At 36.9% G+C, this 18,670-nt stretch overlaps 1 long non-coding RNA gene across 1 annotated transcript in view; it reads left to right on the plus strand.

The window, feature by feature from the left end:
* The window catches only part of LOC134657025 (uncharacterized), a 148,911-nt gene that overhangs the window by 37,350 nt on the left and 92,891 nt on the right, over window positions 1-18,670 (plus strand). The gene's annotated exons all lie outside the window — the stretch shown is intronic.

The raw sequence follows: 18,670 nt of genomic DNA on the forward strand, positions 1-18,670 counted from the left end.
TTTCTCCGAAACTATAAGAACTATACTGTTGAAACTTGGTAAGTAGATGTATTCTGTGAACCGCATTAAGATTTTCACACAAAAATAGAAAAAAAAAAACAATAAATTTTTGGGGTTCCCCATACTTCGAACTGAAACTCAAAAATTTTTTTTTTCATCAAACCCATACGTGTGGGGTATCTATGGATAGGTCTTCAAAAATGATATTGAGGTTTCTAGTATCATTTTTTTCTAAACTGAATAGTTTGCGCGAGAGACACTTCCAAAGTGGTAAAATGTGTGTCCCCCCCCCCCCCTGTAACTTCTAAAATAAGAGAATGATAAAACTAAATAATTTTTAAGAAAAAAAACCGACTTCTATGCGGCCCGGTGAAAGATTATTGTAGATGGTGCGCTATGTAGAAAAGGAAGCATTTCGTTTCTGTAAGGCTCGCAGTTCTAACCTAACCTAACCCACTTTTGTTCGGTTCTGTGAGGATAGCAGTTCAAACCTAACCTAACCCACTTAACGGCGCATGCGGTGCGGTGTACGGGGGTTTGAGCGGGAGGGGTTTGGCCTCATCATACTTTATACCTACATTTTATGGTAGGTAATCATAGTGGTTTGTTTAGTTTAGGTATCATAGTGGTTTTCTGGGTCAAGGTCCGGGTCTGTGTCCGAGTCCGGGTCCGAGTCCGGGTCTAGTCCAGGTCCGAGTCCGAATCCGATTCAAGGTCCGGGTCCGGGTCCGAACCGGATCCGGGTACGAGTCCGGATCTGGATCCGAGTCCGGGTCCCAGTCCAAGTCAAAGTCGAAATTCGAAATCACTTAACATGTACTATGCGTCGTTGAAGAGTTCTGTTCTGATCATCATCAGCAGTTCCAGTTCATCAAATGCGACAGTTTTTAATGTTAATGCTTTATTTTATGATGAAAATACAGAAAATTCTATACGTGTGCCTTTAAGATTTGAGGAGTTCCCTCGATTCCTCATGGATCCCATGTTCAGAACTTGAGCTTGACATAAATATGGCTTAAAAACCTAACTTGCTTAACAAACATAACGAAAAGAAAAAATCGCCAAACGCGAGCTATGCGTCGTTAAAGAGTTTCGTTCTGGTCATCATCAGCAGTTACACTTCCTCAAATGTTACTTTTTAAATGTAAATGCTTGATTTGTTGATTAAAACACAACAATCACTATATGTATGCCTTTAAGATTTGAGGAGTTCCCTCGATTCCTTATGGATCTCATCATCAGAACTCGAGCTTGACAGAAATGTGGCTTAAAAACTAAACTTGCTTAACAAACATAACGAAGAGGACAAATCGCCAAACGTGAACTATGGGTCGTTGAAGAGTTCTGTTCTGATATCATCAGCAGTTCCACTTCATCAAATGCGACAGTTTTTAATAAAAATGCTTGATTTTCTGATGAAAATACAAAAATCTCTATACGCACACCTTTAAGATTTGAGGAGTTCCCTCGATTCCTCATGGATCCCATCATCAGAACTCGAGCTTGACAAAAATGTGGCTTAAAAACTTAACTTGCTTAACAAACATAACGAAGAGGACAAATCGCCAAACGTGAACTATGCGTCGTTGAAGAGTTCTGTTCTGATCATCATCAGCAGTTCCACTTCATCAAATGTCACGTTTCTGAATGTATATGCTTGATTTGTTGATAAAAACACAAAAATCACTATATGTATGCCTTTAAGATTTGAGGAGTTCCCTCGATTCCTCATGGATCCCATCATCAGAACTGGGTGTTGACAAAAACGGGACCAATCTGTATGCATATACATACAATCAAAAAAAGAATTTTTAAAATCGGTCCAGTAATGACGGAGATATGGAGTAACAAACATAAAAAAAAAAAAAAAAAAAAAAAAGAAATAAAAAAAAACACAACCGAATTGATAACCTCCTTCTTTGAGATTTGGAAGTCGGTTAAAAAAATATATGATGTACATTACCATGTAAACTTCCACCGAAAATTGGTTTGAACGAGATCTAGTAAGTAGTTTTTTTTTATACGTCTTAAATCGCCTAAATACGGAACCCTTCATGGGCGAGTCCGACTCGCACTTGGCCGCTTTTTTTAAGTTGGCGGAATTCGTCTTTGGTGGCCTTTGGTGTAGATGATTTAGCACTCACAAAACAACAAAATTAGTGTCACAACCGCCCGGCCCGGGCTTGATCACGGCCAACCAGATTGCAAGTCAACTCCTGCTGAATGGTAAGCCGCCTCACCGCATACCTAGGCCCCCTTCCACCGCGGCTCTTCAGGATAACACCAACCATAGCCTGAGCAGACCATTTACTGTATATGAACTCCAAACTGCCATAAAAACCCTGAAAAGCGGAAAGGCGTCTGGCATGGACGACCTCACAGTGGAACAAATTAAGAACTTCGGACCTGTGGCGACCTCCTGGCTTCTGGCTCTCTTCAACGATTGTCTGGTGTCGCTCAGCATACCTAAAGTGTGGCGCAAATCAAAAGTAGTAGCGCTGCTGAAACCCGGGAAGCCTCCCGATGATGCTAAAAGCTACCGCCCGATCTCCTTACTGTGCCACACTTACAAGCTGTTTGAGCGTCTTCTCCTCAACCGGCTGACACAAGCAGTGGATCATCTTCTTATCAACGAACAAGCAGGATTCCGCCCCGGCAAGTCGTGTACGAGTCAGACCCTAAAACTGACGCAGCACATTGAGGACGGCTTTGAGCTTGGCATGGTCACTGGTGTGGCTTTCGTCGATCTATCTGCAGCCTACGACACTGTGAACATCAAGATCTTGCTGTCAAAAGTTGCCAACGTCACTCGAGATAGAGGCTTCGTTCGTGTACTTGGTGAACTGCTACGGAACCGCTGTTTTCAAGTCCAGCTCCATACGGGGAAGAGCCGATGGCGACGCCAAAATAATGGTCTCCCCCAAGGCAGCGTGTTGGCGCCAACCCTTTTCAACTTATACACGAACGACCAGCCAAGCCCACCGGGGACTCAACGTTTCATCTACGCAGACGATCTAGCCCTCGCAGCTCAGTGTCGCTCTTTCGAAGACGTGGAAGGGACTCTGTCTGGGGCATTGGAGCAACTCGGAAGTTACTATAGGGCTAACTGCCTCCGACCAAACCCAAGCAAAACTCAGACATGTGCGTTTCACTTGCGAAACCATCACGCAAACAGACCCCTTCGCGTAGAGTGGGATGGTGCAACACTTGAACATTGCCCCCACCCACGATACCTAGGAATAACTCTAGATAGAGCGCTAACCTACAGGGCGCACTGTTCTAACACACGCATGAAAGTTAGTGCGCGGAATAACCTACTGCGTAGGCTAACTTCAACAAGCTGGGGCGCAACCGCGCACACCTTGCGTACCACCGGACTAGCTTTGTGCTTTTCTGCTGGAGAGTTTGCCTGCCCAGTCTGGCATCGGTCCCCACACGCCAGCCTCGTAACCGCCGCGCTCAACGACACCTGCCGCACCGTCTCAGGCTGCCTCAAGCCGACCCCGCTCAACAAGCTTTATCCTTTAGCTGGAGTGGCTCCCCCTGATATCCGCCGGGAGGTAGCCTGCGCTGTCGAAAAGCACAAACAGGAGAACGACCAGCGGCACCCCTTGCATGGTCATATCCCACCACCGGCTCGTCTTAAAAGTCGCAGGAGTTTCATGCGGAGCACCAGCCCCCTGCAGGGTGAGCCGCCCGATGTGCGCCGCTTGCTGTGGCAGACCCGGTGCCCTCCACCGGACGTGTACGTGGAGGCTTTGGAGCAACTACCGCCTGGCCATAAAGAACCTTGGCCAATTTGGAAGTCCTTAAACAGGCTCAGGTCCCAAGTTGGTCGCTGTAGGCAAAACATGGCCAAATGGGGACTGCTCCGTAGCCCCTCGACTCAGTGTATCTGTGACACAGCAACGCAAACCATGGCACATCTACTGGCGTGCCCCGCTTGCCCGCATCACTGCTCGGAGCTGGATCTGAGGGACGCGACAGCCAGGGCTGTCAACACCGCTGCCTACTGGGCATCCATTGTATAAAAAAAAGGAACCTCGACACGAAAAGAAGAAGAAGTGTCACAACCACACCAGATGATTGATTGTCCAGATTTATATTCCAAATTATTTCCATAAATTTCTTTTTCAATCTTAAATCACAGCACCAGTGAACACAGCAGCAGCAAATCAGATAGAAAACTAATAGCATATACTCGTAACACTTTAAACTCTCGCCTTTTTAGGGTTCCGTAGCCAAATGGCAAAAAACGGAACCCTTATAGATTCGTCATGTCTGTCTGTCTGTCTGTCTGTCTGTCCGTCTGTCCGTCTGTATGTCACAGTCACTTTTCTCCGAAACTATAAGAACTATACTGTTGAAACTTGGTAAGTACTTAGATGTATTCTGTGAACCGCATTAAGATTTTCACACAAAAATAGAAAAAAAAAACAATAAATTTTTGGGGTTCCCCATACTTAGATTATTATATTAACTTGGCCGGAAAAACACACGCAACTACGTCAACTTGTACCTTAAAGACTTCAAACGCCAACTCTATGTTCTTAAAACCAATGTCAGAAAATGAAGTCAGATTGGAAATCATGTCCCTAAATAAAACTAACTCCGAGGGATACGACGGTATCAACACAAAAATTATAAAGTTAATATTAATGAAATAGTTCCAATATTAACCTATGTAATCAATTTTTCATTCGCCTCTGGAACCTTTCCAGATATATTAAAATTATCAATTGTAAAGCCGTTGTTTAAAAAGACTGAGAAAGATAATATAAATAACTACCGTCCTATCACTCTAATACCTATAATGTCTAAAATATTAGAAAAATGTATGTATAAACGACTCTTAGACTTTTGTACAAAATTCCAAATTATTAATAAATATCAATTTGGCTTTCAGAAAGATAAGTCAACAACACTGGAAATCTATTCCCTGATCAAATCGATATTAAATAGTATAAATAATAACAGAATAACCACAGGGCTTTTCTTTGATTTATCGAAAGCTTTCGATTTCGTTTCTCATAGCCTGCTTTTAAATAAATTAGAAAAATACGGTAGAAGAGGGCTGCCACCAGGGCCGGATTAACCCTAAGTCAGAGTAGGCAACTGCCTATGGGCCCGCCTCGGATAGGGGGCCCCGCCTCGGCTAGGGGGCCCCGGCGGCCCCGCGCGCGCCAAAAACAATATTTGTTTCATATGGCCAAAATTCATAAATATTGTTTTTATTGTACCTAAATATTTATACCTAATACCTACTTAATGTCCAATATCAGTTTCTCAGATACACAATAATTAGATGATTATGTAAATTATGTTATTTTATAGATTTAAAGTCTGTAATATCGAGCTCGATTTTCAGGCTCCCGAGGGCCTAATACCTCATCTCTGAGTAACTCTTGCACATATTATTGTCGAGTAACATTTGACGATTGGTTCGTGTCAGAGCGCTGCTTTCTTACAGTTCGACCTTCGGCGTCGTTTTTTAACAAATATAAACATTGATTTAAGAAGCTTGGCCTTTTGCCTCGCATGAAAGCTCACCTCGCTGGTTATAAGTACGCTTCGGGCTTGTTAAGTAATGTGGAGATTGCTGAGCTCGACCTTCAGCCTCACTTTTTACCTCCATTTTTGGTTTGTCTTCCAAATCTCCTCTTCTTCAGCTTAGCCTTTGGCCTCGCTGCGCCAAGCTCGGCCTGCGGCCTCGCTTTTTAATACAATGGACATTGGTTGGCGTCTGTGCTCTAGCTGAGCTTATCCTGAAGCACGGCTTTGACCTCGCATGAAAGCTCTGCTCACTGTGGAACTTCGGATTTTTAGGCCCGGCCCGGCCTTTTTAACACGCTTTCACAATTTTTTAACAAAAAATTTCGCGCTCGCTGCGCTCGCGTTTTTTTGCTGCTTTTCTGGTTGACCCTGTACCTACATGCTAACTTGACTGGTGAATCAATAGTAATTTAAACCTATGGAATATCTTTATTATTACGTTAATTTTAATCATGTGGCTCGGCGTATGGTATTATGGTCGGACAATCGCTGTTCAGCCTCGCACAATATTTAACTACCTATTAAGAAAAAAAGTTTTCTCCCCACACTTGACGCAAAAAGGAATCGGCAAAAACTGATAGAAAAAAGCTTTATGTCCACGCAATAACAGCGAAAAAGACATCGCTTGGCATGTTCGGATCGGCTCAACCGACACCTGAAGGTTGAAATTAAAACCACAAACTTACTTCCCTGAACTGAAAAATGAACATTATGTATACAGAATTGACTGTAAGGGCCTAAGGGGGCCCCGAGCATTGCACTGCCTAGGGGCCCCGATATGCTTAATCCGGCCCTGGCTGCCACTCCAGTGGATATCCTCATATCTGAGTAACAGATTGCAATGTGTTGAAATATCTAAAGTTGACGAAAATAATGAAAAAAGGAACTACAACTCTGAATACAAATTAAATAAGTACGGCGTACCACAGGGGAGTATATTGGGCCCTATTCTCTTCCTGTTATACGTAAATGACATAACTGAAATAACTCATCATCAATTTATATTATTTGCTGACGACATATCTGTAATTGTGACATCCGAAAATAGTATAGTTAATAGTAATACAATAGAAGAACATGAATCTGACATTAACAGAACGATAGAAGTAATTATTAAATGGCTCCATATTAACAACTTAGACATCAATTTGAGTAAATCAAAATATATCATGTTCAACAAAAATATACCTCATCTGAATGTTACACGAATAGAGAAAGTAACACAAACAACATTTTTAGGTGTAACAATAGATGAAAGCTTGAACTGGAAGGCACAAGTACAAATCGTATGTAGCAAAATCAATTTTGTTTACGCACTTAAACAGGTACGGAAAGTTACAACCGTCGCTACCGCAATTTCAACATACCGAGCATACGTAGAATCCACGCTACGATATGGTGTTCTAGCCTGGGGCAATAGCACTGATAAGGATAGACTATTTATCGCCCAAAAAAATGTGTTCGAGCAATTTGCGGCCTCCCACCTTGGGAAAGTTGTAAACCTATTTTTAATCAACTTGGCTTACTACCGCTACCCCGGCTACTACCGCTACTACCGCTACCGCTAACTCGGGCCCTGGAGGGAAACTACCTTAAATCCTTGAGCTAGCTCATTTTACTTAAGGGAGACATTCCTTTATTTTTAAAAAGAAACAAAACTGCATTCAAAAATTTTCTAAAACTCGCTTGCCTCACCCGGGACTCGAACCAACTAAAATTAAAAAAAACACACACACCCTATTTTATTATACTAATCGATAGTATTAATATTCAGGATAACATTTCTCTAACAAACATTTGGTCTTAAAAATAAAAACAATAGTTAAATCTAACATTAACTTTATTTTACTATCAATTTGTTACACTTAAATTATTTAACTGATAAATTGTTCGAAATGAGCCCCGTGGTTCCGTCTACACAAAATTAGTCGCCGTTGAAATTCATTTCTTGTAGCCTTCATCAAAGTGTTGTGTTGTATGCTCCTAATAACATTTTCTACCGCAACCCTTAGCTCTTGAACGGTTTCATAGCAAGTTTCATAAATAACATTTTTTACATGACCCCATAAAAAGAAGTCCATGGGCGTCAGGTCTGGACTTCTTGCAGGCCATCTAATCGTCCCGTTTGTACCTATCCAGGTATTGAAATGTGCATTGAGGTAAGCCCTGGCAATTCTGCTGTTGTGGGCAGGTGCACCATCTTGTTGAAAAATGATATTATTTCGTTCCTCTTCTGGTAGAAGGTTTAATTGATATTGTAGAAGCTCCAATATTTCAATGTATTTTGCTGCATTCACATGTCCTTCGTAAATGTGCACCAAAACAACCATATTACTTTTGATTCCATACCAAACATTAAACGAAAATCTGACCTGATTGTTCGTTTCACGGACACGGAATGGATTTTGACGACACCAGTAATGATTGTTATGAGAGAGATAACAGAATTGTTACGTGTCTTTTACTTGTTAAAAGTGAACAGTAACCAAATGTTTGTTAGAGAAATTTTATCCTGAGTATTAATACTATCGATTAGTATAATAAAATAGAGAGTGTGTGTTTTTTTTAAATTTTAGTTGGTTCGAGTCCCGGGCGAGGCAAGCGAGTTTTAGAAAATCTTTGAATGCAGTTTTGTTTCTTTTTAAAAATAAAGGAATATCTCCTTTAAGTAAAATGAGCTAGCTCAAGGATTTAAGGTAGTTTCCCTCCAGGGCCCGAGTTAACTTTCCACACTGTATATACGAAATATGTATGTTTGTCAGCAAAAATAAGCATCTCTTTAAAAAGGCAGCTGACCTGAACCAGCGTCCTCGTAGAGACCCTAACAGGCTCGTATTAGATGTTACTCCAAAACTAGCACTCTACAGTAAAAGCTGTCTCAAAATGTGTGTTAAGCTTTTTAACAAATTGCCTGATCACCTTAAAGAGTTGAATGCCAAAGCACTAAAACCAAGGCTCTATAAATGGCTACATGAAAAAACTTTGTATAATATTAATGAAAATTTAAATTGACGGTTCCTTTAATTAATTAAATTTCTTAGCTTTAGCATTGACATTTGAACTATGTTGTATATAACTGTCTATTTTGATTCATGTGTTGTATGTCCTAGAGTTTAAGGTGTAAATTTGCATGCTACTATGTAGTTAAGCATGTGTTAACCACTGTACCATGTTTATTGCAAATAAATGAAATCTAAATCTTAGAACTGAAACTCATTTTTTTTTTCATCAAACCCCTACGTGTGGGGTATCTATGGATAGGTCTTCAAAAATGATATTGAGGTTTCTAATATCATTTTTTTCTAAACTGAATAGTTTGCGCGAGAGACACTTCCAAAGTGGTAAAATGTGTGTCCCCCCCCCCTGTAACTTCTAAAATAACAATGATAAAATTAAAAAAAATATATGATGTACATTACCATGTAAACTTCCACCGAAAATTGGTTTGAACGAGATCTAGTAAGTAGTTTTTTTTTAATACGTCATAAATCGCCTAAATACGGAACACTTCATGGGCGAGTCCGACTCGCACTTGGCCGCTTTTTTTTTACATACATTTAATTACACAACACTTAAATTCCGACGTTTCTGCTGAGTTGGACCAGCTGTGGTCACTATACTTATCAATGACTAGCTGTTGCCCGCGACTTCGTACGCGTGGATTTGTATATTGGTGGTTATATATTCTACATTAGCTTAGAACATTATGCAGCAAAATATTGCAGTAGGACGGTTAATAATTTGTTAATTATTAATATTATACAACGCATGAGACTTGTCTTTCACAACCTACGAAGTTTCTAGCCCCTAACTAAATAAAATTGTTCTCGACATAATCCCTCTCAAACCCCTTAGAAGATTTTCATGTCCTCTATTTACCTAACTACCTATTTACGAAGTTTGAAATAAATAAAATTTGAACCCTATATAAACTTTCAACCCCTTTTAAACCATTTTAGGGGATGAATTTTAAAAAACGCTGAAATTACTTTTCTTGTATTCTAATAATATGCCTCTGTACAAAGATTCAAGCCCGTTCTCACAAAAATGTTTGAACTCCATACAAACTTTCAACCCATTTTTCACCACCTTGAGATATAAATTTTCAAAAACGCTGAATTTTTTTTTTTCAGTTTTAAAATAATACCTTTTTATGAAGTTTCAAGTTCCTAGCTTAAAATAAAATTTGTACCCTGTACAAACTTTCAACCCCTTTTTAAACCTGTTAGGGGATGAATTTTACAAAACGCTGAAATTACTTGTATTGTCTTCTAATAATATCCCCAAATACAAAGATTCAAGTCCCGCGCTCAAAAAAATTTTTGATATCCATACAAACTTTCAACCCCTTTCTCGTCACCTTAGGGGATGAATTTTCAAAAACGCTGAAATTAGTTTTCTTGTGTTTAAATTTAATATCTTTTTGCAAATTTTCAAGTTCCTACCTTAAAATAAAATTTGCACCCCAAGACCAACTTTCATCCCCTTTTTAAATCCCTTAGGGGTTGAATTTCCAAAAACGTTGCAATTACTTTATTTTGTAATCGGCTATTATGCCTTTCTAAGAAGTTTCAAAGCATTTGTTATGGAAACTTTCAACCCCTTTTTAACCCTGTTAGGGAATGAATTTTACAAAACGCTAAAATTACTTTTCCTGTCTTTTAATAATATCCCCAAATACAAAGATTCAAGTCCCGCGTTCGAAAAAATGTTTGATATCCATACAAACTTTCAACCCCTTTTTTACCACCATACGGGATGAATTTTCAAAAACGCAGAAATTAGTTTTCTTGTATTTTAATATTATATCTTTTTACGAACTTTCAAGTACCTAGCTTAAAATAAAATTTGAACCACATACAAACTTTCAACCTCTTTTTAACCCTGTTAGGGGATGAATTTTACAAAACGCTGAAATTACTTTTCCTGTCTTTTAATAATATCCCCAAATACAAAGATTCAAGTCCCGCGCTCGAAAAAATGTTTGATATCCATACAAACTTTCAACCCCTTTTTCACCACCTTGTGGGATGAATTTTCAAAGACGCTGAAATTAGTTTTCTTGTTTTTTAATATAATAAATTTTGACAAAGTTTCAAATTTCTAGCTTAAAATAAAACTTGTACCCCATACAACCTTTTATCCCCTTTTTAACCCCCTTAGGGGTTGAATTTTTCAAAATCGGTTCTTATCTCTTGTACACTTTATAAATGCAACCTAGTTTTCAAATTTCAACTTTCTAGCTTTTGTAGTTTCGGCTCTGCGTTGATGAATCAGTCAGTCAGTCAGTCAGGACACTTGCATTTATATATATAGATAGATAGAAGATAGATGAAACTGTATCGTGGTAGACCCGTTTGAGTAATTAAATAGCTATAGCATAAATGTGCAATTGTGCATGTTTCCACAATTAACAACGGTACGCGTACCAGATGGAAAATATATTATGATTGTGAATGAAACTACAATTTATTACTTACTAGCTGTTGCCCGCGACTTCGTACGCGTGGATTTGTATATTGGTGGTTATATATGGCTGCTATTTAACTTATCACCAGATTTAGTAAAATTTAATACCAAAAAAATTTATTTTACCACCCTAAAATAATAAATGATCATTAAAATTATAACTCCATTTTAATGTGAAATGATTACCAATTTTATTACATTTTACTATCCTATTAAAGGAAATGACACCAAACTAATCATTATTAACCCAAAAATAGTAAATGATTACCAAATTTCAAATCCCATTTTAATGTGAAATGATAACCAAATTTTTACATCTTGCTATCTTATTAAAGAAAATGACATCAAAATAATCATTGTAAATCCAAAAATATTAAATGACCACCAAAATTAGAACCCCATTTTAATGTAAAATTATAACCAAATTTTTAAATCTTGGTATCCTATTAAAGCAAATGACTCCGAAATAATCATTTTAAACCCAAAAATAGTAAATGGCCACCAAAATTGTAACCACATTTTAATTAAAAATGTGCAAATATTTAATATATATTATCGTTATCCTAATAAATTAATTAATCCACTTCGTCACCTTTTTCTAATAGCATTTTATTTCTGTAACAGTCGTAGTTCTAACAACCTAACCTAACCCACTTTTCTAGTAGCATTTCGTTTCTGTAAGGGTAACAGTTCAAACCTAACCTAACCCACTTTTCTAGTAGCATTTCTTTTCTGCTAGGGTCGCAGTTCAAACCTAACCTAACCAACTTTTCTAGTATCATTTCTTTTCTGTATGGGTCGCAGTTCAAACCTAACCTAACTCACTTTTCTAGTATCATTTCTTTTCTGTAAGGGTCGCAGTTCAAACCTAACCTAACCCACTTTTCTAGTAGCATTTCTTTTCTGTAAGGGTCGCAGTTCAAACCTAACCTAACCCACTTTTCTAGTAGCATTTCTTTTCTGTATGGGTCGCAGTTCAAACCTAACCTAACCCACTTTTCTAGTAGCATTTCTTTTCTGTAAGACCAAGACAGCCAGACAGACAGACAGGGGCTAGTAATTTTGGCATCATTTTACTTTATTTGGTAATATGTATACATTTTTTGGTACCTAATCATAGTGGTTTAATTAGGTGAAAATATCGCATTAATTTGGTCTTCAAGATTTGGTGATCATTCAATATTTTAGGTAATCGTTCAATATATTTGGTATTTGAATACAATTTGAAGTGCAGTCGTAATTAAAACGGTGGTACTTTTGTAATTTTAGGCCTTATATTTTTGGTGTTCAGTAATTTTTTTTGGTAAGCATGATTATTTTATTTAGGGTACCAAAGTATTTTTTGGTGGTCATTATATTTGTAGCCGTTAGCCGTTAGATATTCTACATTAGCTTAGAACATTATGCAGCAAAAGTTCGCAGTAGGACGGTTAATCATTTGTTAATTATTAATATTATACAACGCATGAGACTCTTTCACAACCTACGAAGTTTCAAGCCCCTAACTGAATAAAACTGTTCTCGATATAATCCCTCTCAACCCCCTTAGAAGATTTTCATGTCCTCTGTTTAATAAAACCTACTACCTAACTACCTGTTTACGAAGTTTGAAGTTCCTAGCTTTAGGTAAATAAAATTTGAACCCTATACAAACTTTCAACCCCTTTTTAACCATTTTAGGAGATGAATTTTTAAAAACGCTGAAATTACTTTTCTTGTATTCTAATACTAATATGCCTTTATACAACGATTCAAGTCCCGCACTCAAATAAATGTTTGACCTCCATACAAATTTTCAATCCCTTTTTCACCACCATGGGGATGAATTATCAAAAACTCTGAAATTAGTTTTCTTCTCTTTTGATAAAATACCTTTTTACGAAGTTTCAAGTTTGTAGCTTTAAATAAAATTTGAACCCTTTACAAACTTTGAACCCCCTTTCGACCCTTTAAGAGATGAATTTTAAAAACGCTGAATTTACTTTTCTCGTATTTTAATAATATGCCATTTTACAAAGATTAAAGCCCCGCACTCACAAAAATGTTTGATCTCCATACAAACTTTTAATCCTTTTTCACCACCTTGAGGGATGAATTTTAAAAAACGCTGAAATTAGTTTTCTTCTCTTTTAATAAAATACCTTTTTACGAAGTCTCGAGTTCCTAACTTAAAATAAAATTAGAACCCCATACAAACTTTCAACCCCTTTTTAACCCTTTTAAGGGATTCATTTTTAAAAACGCTGAAATTACTTTTCTTTTTCGAATAATATGCCTCTGTACAAAAATTCAAGCCCCGCACTCACAAAAATGTTTGATCTCCATACAAATTTTCAACCCCTTTTTTACCATCTTGAGATATGAATTTTCAAAAACGCTGAAATTAGTTTTCTTGTATTTTAATTTAATATCTTTTTGCAAAAGTTTCAAGTTCCTAGCTTAAAATAAAATTTGAACCCCATACTAACTTTGAACCCCTTTTTAACCCTGTTAGGGGATGAATTTTACAAAACGCTGAAATTACTTTTCCGTTCTTATAATAATATCCCCAAATACAAAGATTCAAGTCCCGCGCTCGAAAAAATGTTTGATATCCATACAAACTTTCAACCCTTTTTCACCACCTTAGGAGATGAATTTTCAAAAACGCTGAAATTAGTTTTCTTGTATTTTAATTTAATATATTTTTGCAAAGTTTCAAGTTCCTAGCTTAAAATAAAATTTTAACCCTATACGTTCTTTCCACCCCCCTTTTTAACCCTGTTAGGGGATGAATTTTACAAAACGCTGAAATTATTTATCCTGTCTTCTAATAATATCCCCAAATACAAAGATTCAAGCCCTGTGCTCGAAAAAATGTTTGATATCCATACAAACTTTCAACCTCTTTTTCACCACCTTAGGGGATGAATTTTCAAAAACGCTGAAATTAGTTTTCTTGTATTTTAATAATATATTTTTTTACCAAGTTTCAAGTTCCTAGCTTAAAATAAAATTTGAACCCTATACGAAACCTCAACCCCTTTTTAACCCTGTTAGGGGATGAATTTTACAAAACGCTGAAATTACTTTTCCCGTCTTCTAATAATATCCCCAAATACAAAGAATCAAGTCCCGTGCTCGAAAAAATGTTTGATATCCATACAAATTTTAAACCCCTTTTTCACCACCTTAGGGGGTGAATTTTCAAAAACGCAAAAATTACTTTTCTTGTATTTTAATTTAATACCTTTTTGCAAAGTTTCAAGTTCCTAGCTTAAAATAAAATTTGCATCCCAAGACGAACTTTCATCCCCTTTTTAACCCCCTTAGGGGTTGAATTTCCAAAAACGTTGCAATTACTTTTCTTGTAATCGGCTATTATGCCTTTCTAAGAAGTTTCAAAGCATTTGTAATGGATTCAAACTTTCAACCCCTTTTTAACCCTGTTAGGGGATGAATTTTCAAAAACGCTGAAATTACTTTTCCCATCTTATAATAATATCCCTATATACAAAGTTTCAAGTCCAACACTCACAAAAATATTTGATCTCCATACAAACTTTCAACCCTTTTTTCACCACCTTGGGGGACGAATTTTCGAAAACGCAGAAATTAGTTTTCTTGTTTTTTAATATAGTACATTTTTACAAAGTTTCAAATTCCTAGCTTAAAATAAAACTTGCACCCCATACAACTTTTCATCCCCTTTTTAACCCCCTTAGGGGTTGAATTTTTCAAAATCGCTTCTTATCTCTTGTACACTTTATAAATTCAACCTAGTGTACAAATTTCAACTTTCTAGCTTTTGTAGTTTCGGCTCTGCGTTGATGAATCAGTCAGTCAGTCAGTCAGTCAGGACACTTGCATTTATATATATAGATGATGTACCTAATGTGTGTTAATTTTGCATTTATAACCTTTTTTAAATGTTTACGTCACCCTAGGCCCGTAAGTGGGATTTTCTCCCCGCTACGCGAGGAGAAAATCTCACTTCCGTACGGTTACCATCAGTTTGTCACTGACATAAACGCCTTCGAGAACGTAATTTACTTTTCACCTCAGCAGCTCGAACAAGGGTACTTTGCTACTTAAATCAGTGAGCAAAATCGCATTTTGCTCACTGAGTGAGACAAAATGACATTCAAGTGACCTTAATATTCAAATGTCATTTCAACATGCGGGGTCTAATACAAGTTCGAAGTAGTTGGATTCTATTATCTCTGTCCCTTTCACGTCTTTAGCAAAACGAAAGAGACAAAAAAAAGTTCAAACTACATTCAACGGTACATTGACGGTTTATAATAGACCCCCGAAAAACGTCAGAACGCATCGTTCCAAAATACATACGAGTATGGATTCTTAATAATTAATTAATGAAAATAAAATTTAAGATTTCATAAAAACTGATAAAAACACTATATTTTACGTTATTTATTGTATGATTAAAATAATGAACTCAAAAATACACAGAATATCACGTAAAATAAATAATTATAGTTTTAAGAATCTCTACTATAGTTTACAAATAGTAACTATCCGCAATTCGGACCGTATCTTACAATGTTTTTTTTTACAAAAAAAAGTTGTCGATTGAAGTGTCAATCAATTGATGGTCGTTGTTTCCATATTGAAATTTACTACGTCTTGTTTTTGTGTTTGATTGTGGTAATTCAACTTAATTGTTAGTATATCTTAAGAAAGCATGAGTGAATAGGTAAGTGATGAAGGAGGATTACATTTTTCAGGTTGTCTAATATGTTCTCACTGCTGAGGTGAAAAGTTTTGTGAACTACACGAGATCAAAGTTATTTACATCTCGTGCGCTTTTGAGTCCCTTAACTACGCTCAAGATTCTAAATTAGATTCACTCGCTAAGCTCGTGAATCTACTATAGAATCTTTCGCTTGCACGGGACTCAAAATAAGCACTCGAAGAAATATCAAACTTTGATCTCTTGTTGTACAAATAACTATTCTATACATCCCGTTTGCACGAATATGCGAGTGCGAGCGAGATGAATAGAAAGTAAATTACGTTCTCGACGGCGTTTATGTCAGTGACAAACTGATGGTAACCGCACTGGCCAAGGCAAGACGTAAAACTTTAGATAGGTAAACCACGGGCGGTAATTCGTAAATCCCCATTCACGAATCCACCTCCCTAGGTATGTAATGTGCTATAATATCATTGTACGACTATAACAAGTATTTTTGACCTACCTACCTAAAGCGTGTATTGCCAGTTCGTGTATTCTAAGTTAGTTAAACAGTGGCATCCAGGCCATGCCTAGTGCGGGGTTCAATGTAACCTTCCTGCTAAACTTTAATTATGAATATTGTTATTGTTATTGTTATAGTTGGTTAGTTTTATTTTAAGATTAAGATTGTTTGCATTAAGATTTGCATTTTCTATTGAACACCACTTTACTTTATTCATCCACATATTGAAGTTTTTTTTTAATACTTTGGATCTCTAGTGTAATTACTTACCCACCATTGGATTAGTAGGCCGGGTCACTGCCAATTAGGCCAGAGAATTTGAATCGAAATTATGGCATTAAAATGATAAAAATTGACTTTTACCTACATAAAATATAAAAAAACTGACCAATATTATTACTTTTCTATCAGCATAAGGTAATTCATTTTTTTCATTAAATCTAAGTACTTATTTCGTTTTCTACAAACGTACCTCTCTTGGGATTCTTGTCGCAAAAATTAGTAATTTTTCAATAATCAATATATTTATTTACTTCCCTAAACTAACACCACACCATTCAGTTGGATGCCTACAAACTTGTGATACAAATCACGAATTACCTAATCATTAATATAATAAAAACCGGCCAAGTGCGAGTCGGACTCGCGCACGGAGGGTTCCGCACCATCAACAAAAAATAGAGCAAAACAAGCAAAAAACGGTTACCCATCCAAGTACAGAGGGCCTACCGCGAACCACGTTCGACGTGTTGCCTCTCTGTCGCACTTGTGAATTCGTACGTAAGTGTGACAGGGAGGCAACACGTCGAACGTGGTTCGCGGTAGGCCCTCTGACCCCGCCCGACGTTGCTTAACTTCGGTCAAAAATCACGTTTGTTGTATGGGAGCCCCACTTAAATCTTTATTTTATTCTGTTTTTAGTATTTGTTGTTATAGCGGCAACAAAAATACATCATCTGTGAAAATTTCAACTGTAGCTAGCTATCACGGTTCGTGAGATACAGCCTGGTGACAGACGGACGGACGGACGGACGGACGGACGGACAGCGGAGTCTTAGTAATAGGGTCCCGTTTTTACCCTTTGGGTACGGAACCCTAAAAACCAGTGTCATCAAACTCACACATTCATAGTTAAGTTAGAACACGTAGAAAAATTACAAAAATGCTATGATTGGTAGTAGCACTCCCTTCCAAATGGGTGTTACCGGTTTACATTTATATTAGAACTAGCTGTTGCCCGCGACTTCGTACGCGTGGATTAGTATATTGGTGGTTATATATTATACATTAGCTTAGAATATTATGCAGCAAAGGTTAGCAGTAGGGACGGTTAATTATTTGTTCATTGTTATACAATGCATGAGATTTGTATTTCACAGCCTGGCTAAGAAGTTTCAATAAACTGAATAAAATTGTTTTCGATAAAATCCCTCTCACTCTCAAAACCCTTAGAAGATTTTTAAGTCCACTATTTAATAAAACCTACTACCTAATTACCTATTTACGAAGTTTGAAGTTCCTAGCTTTAAATAAAATTCGAACCCTATATAAATTTTCAACCCCTTTTTAACCTTTTTAGGGGAATAACTTTTAAAAACGCTGAATTTACTTTTCTTGTATTCTAATAATATGCCTTTTTACAACGATTCAAGTCCTGCACTCAAAAAAATGTTTGATTTCCATACAAACTTTCAACCCCTTTTTTACCAACTTGAGGGATGAATTTTCAAAAATGCTGAAATTACTTTTCTTGTAATCTAACAATATGCCATTTTACAAAGATTCAAGTCCCGCACTCAAAAAAATGTTTGATCTCCATACAAACTTTCAACCCCTTTTTTACCAACTTGAAGGATGAATTTTCAAAAACGCAGAAATTACTTTTCTTGTATTCTAATACATAATATGCCGTTATACAAACATTCAAGTCCCGCACTCAAAATAATGTTTGATCTCCATACAAACTTTAAACCTCTTTTTTACCAACTTAAGGGATGAATTTTAAAAAACACTGAAATAACTTTTCTTGTATTCTAATAATATGCCTCTAAACAAAGATTCAAGTCCCGCACTCAAAAAACGTTTTGATCTCCATACAAACTTTCAACCCCTTTTTTACCAACTTGAAGGATGAATTTTCAAAAACGCAGAAATTACTTTTCTTGTATTCTAATAATATGCCTTTATACAAACATTCAAGTCCCGCACTCAAAAAAATGTTTGATCTCCATACAAATTTTAAACCTCTTTTTTACCAACTTAAGGGATGAATTTTAAAAAACGCTTAAATTACTGTTCTTGTATTCTAATAATATATGCCTTTAAACAAAGATTCAAGTCCCGCACTCAAAGAAATGTTTGATCTCCATACAAATTTTCAACCCCTTTTTAACCCTTTTAAGGGATGAATTTTTAAAAACGCTGAAATCACTTTTCTTACCTTTTTA

Source organism: Cydia amplana, chromosome 19 (assembly GCF_948474715.1).
Source record: "Cydia amplana chromosome 19, ilCydAmpl1.1, whole genome shotgun sequence".
NCBI classification, from domain to species: Eukaryota; Metazoa; Arthropoda; class Insecta; order Lepidoptera; family Tortricidae; genus Cydia; species Cydia amplana.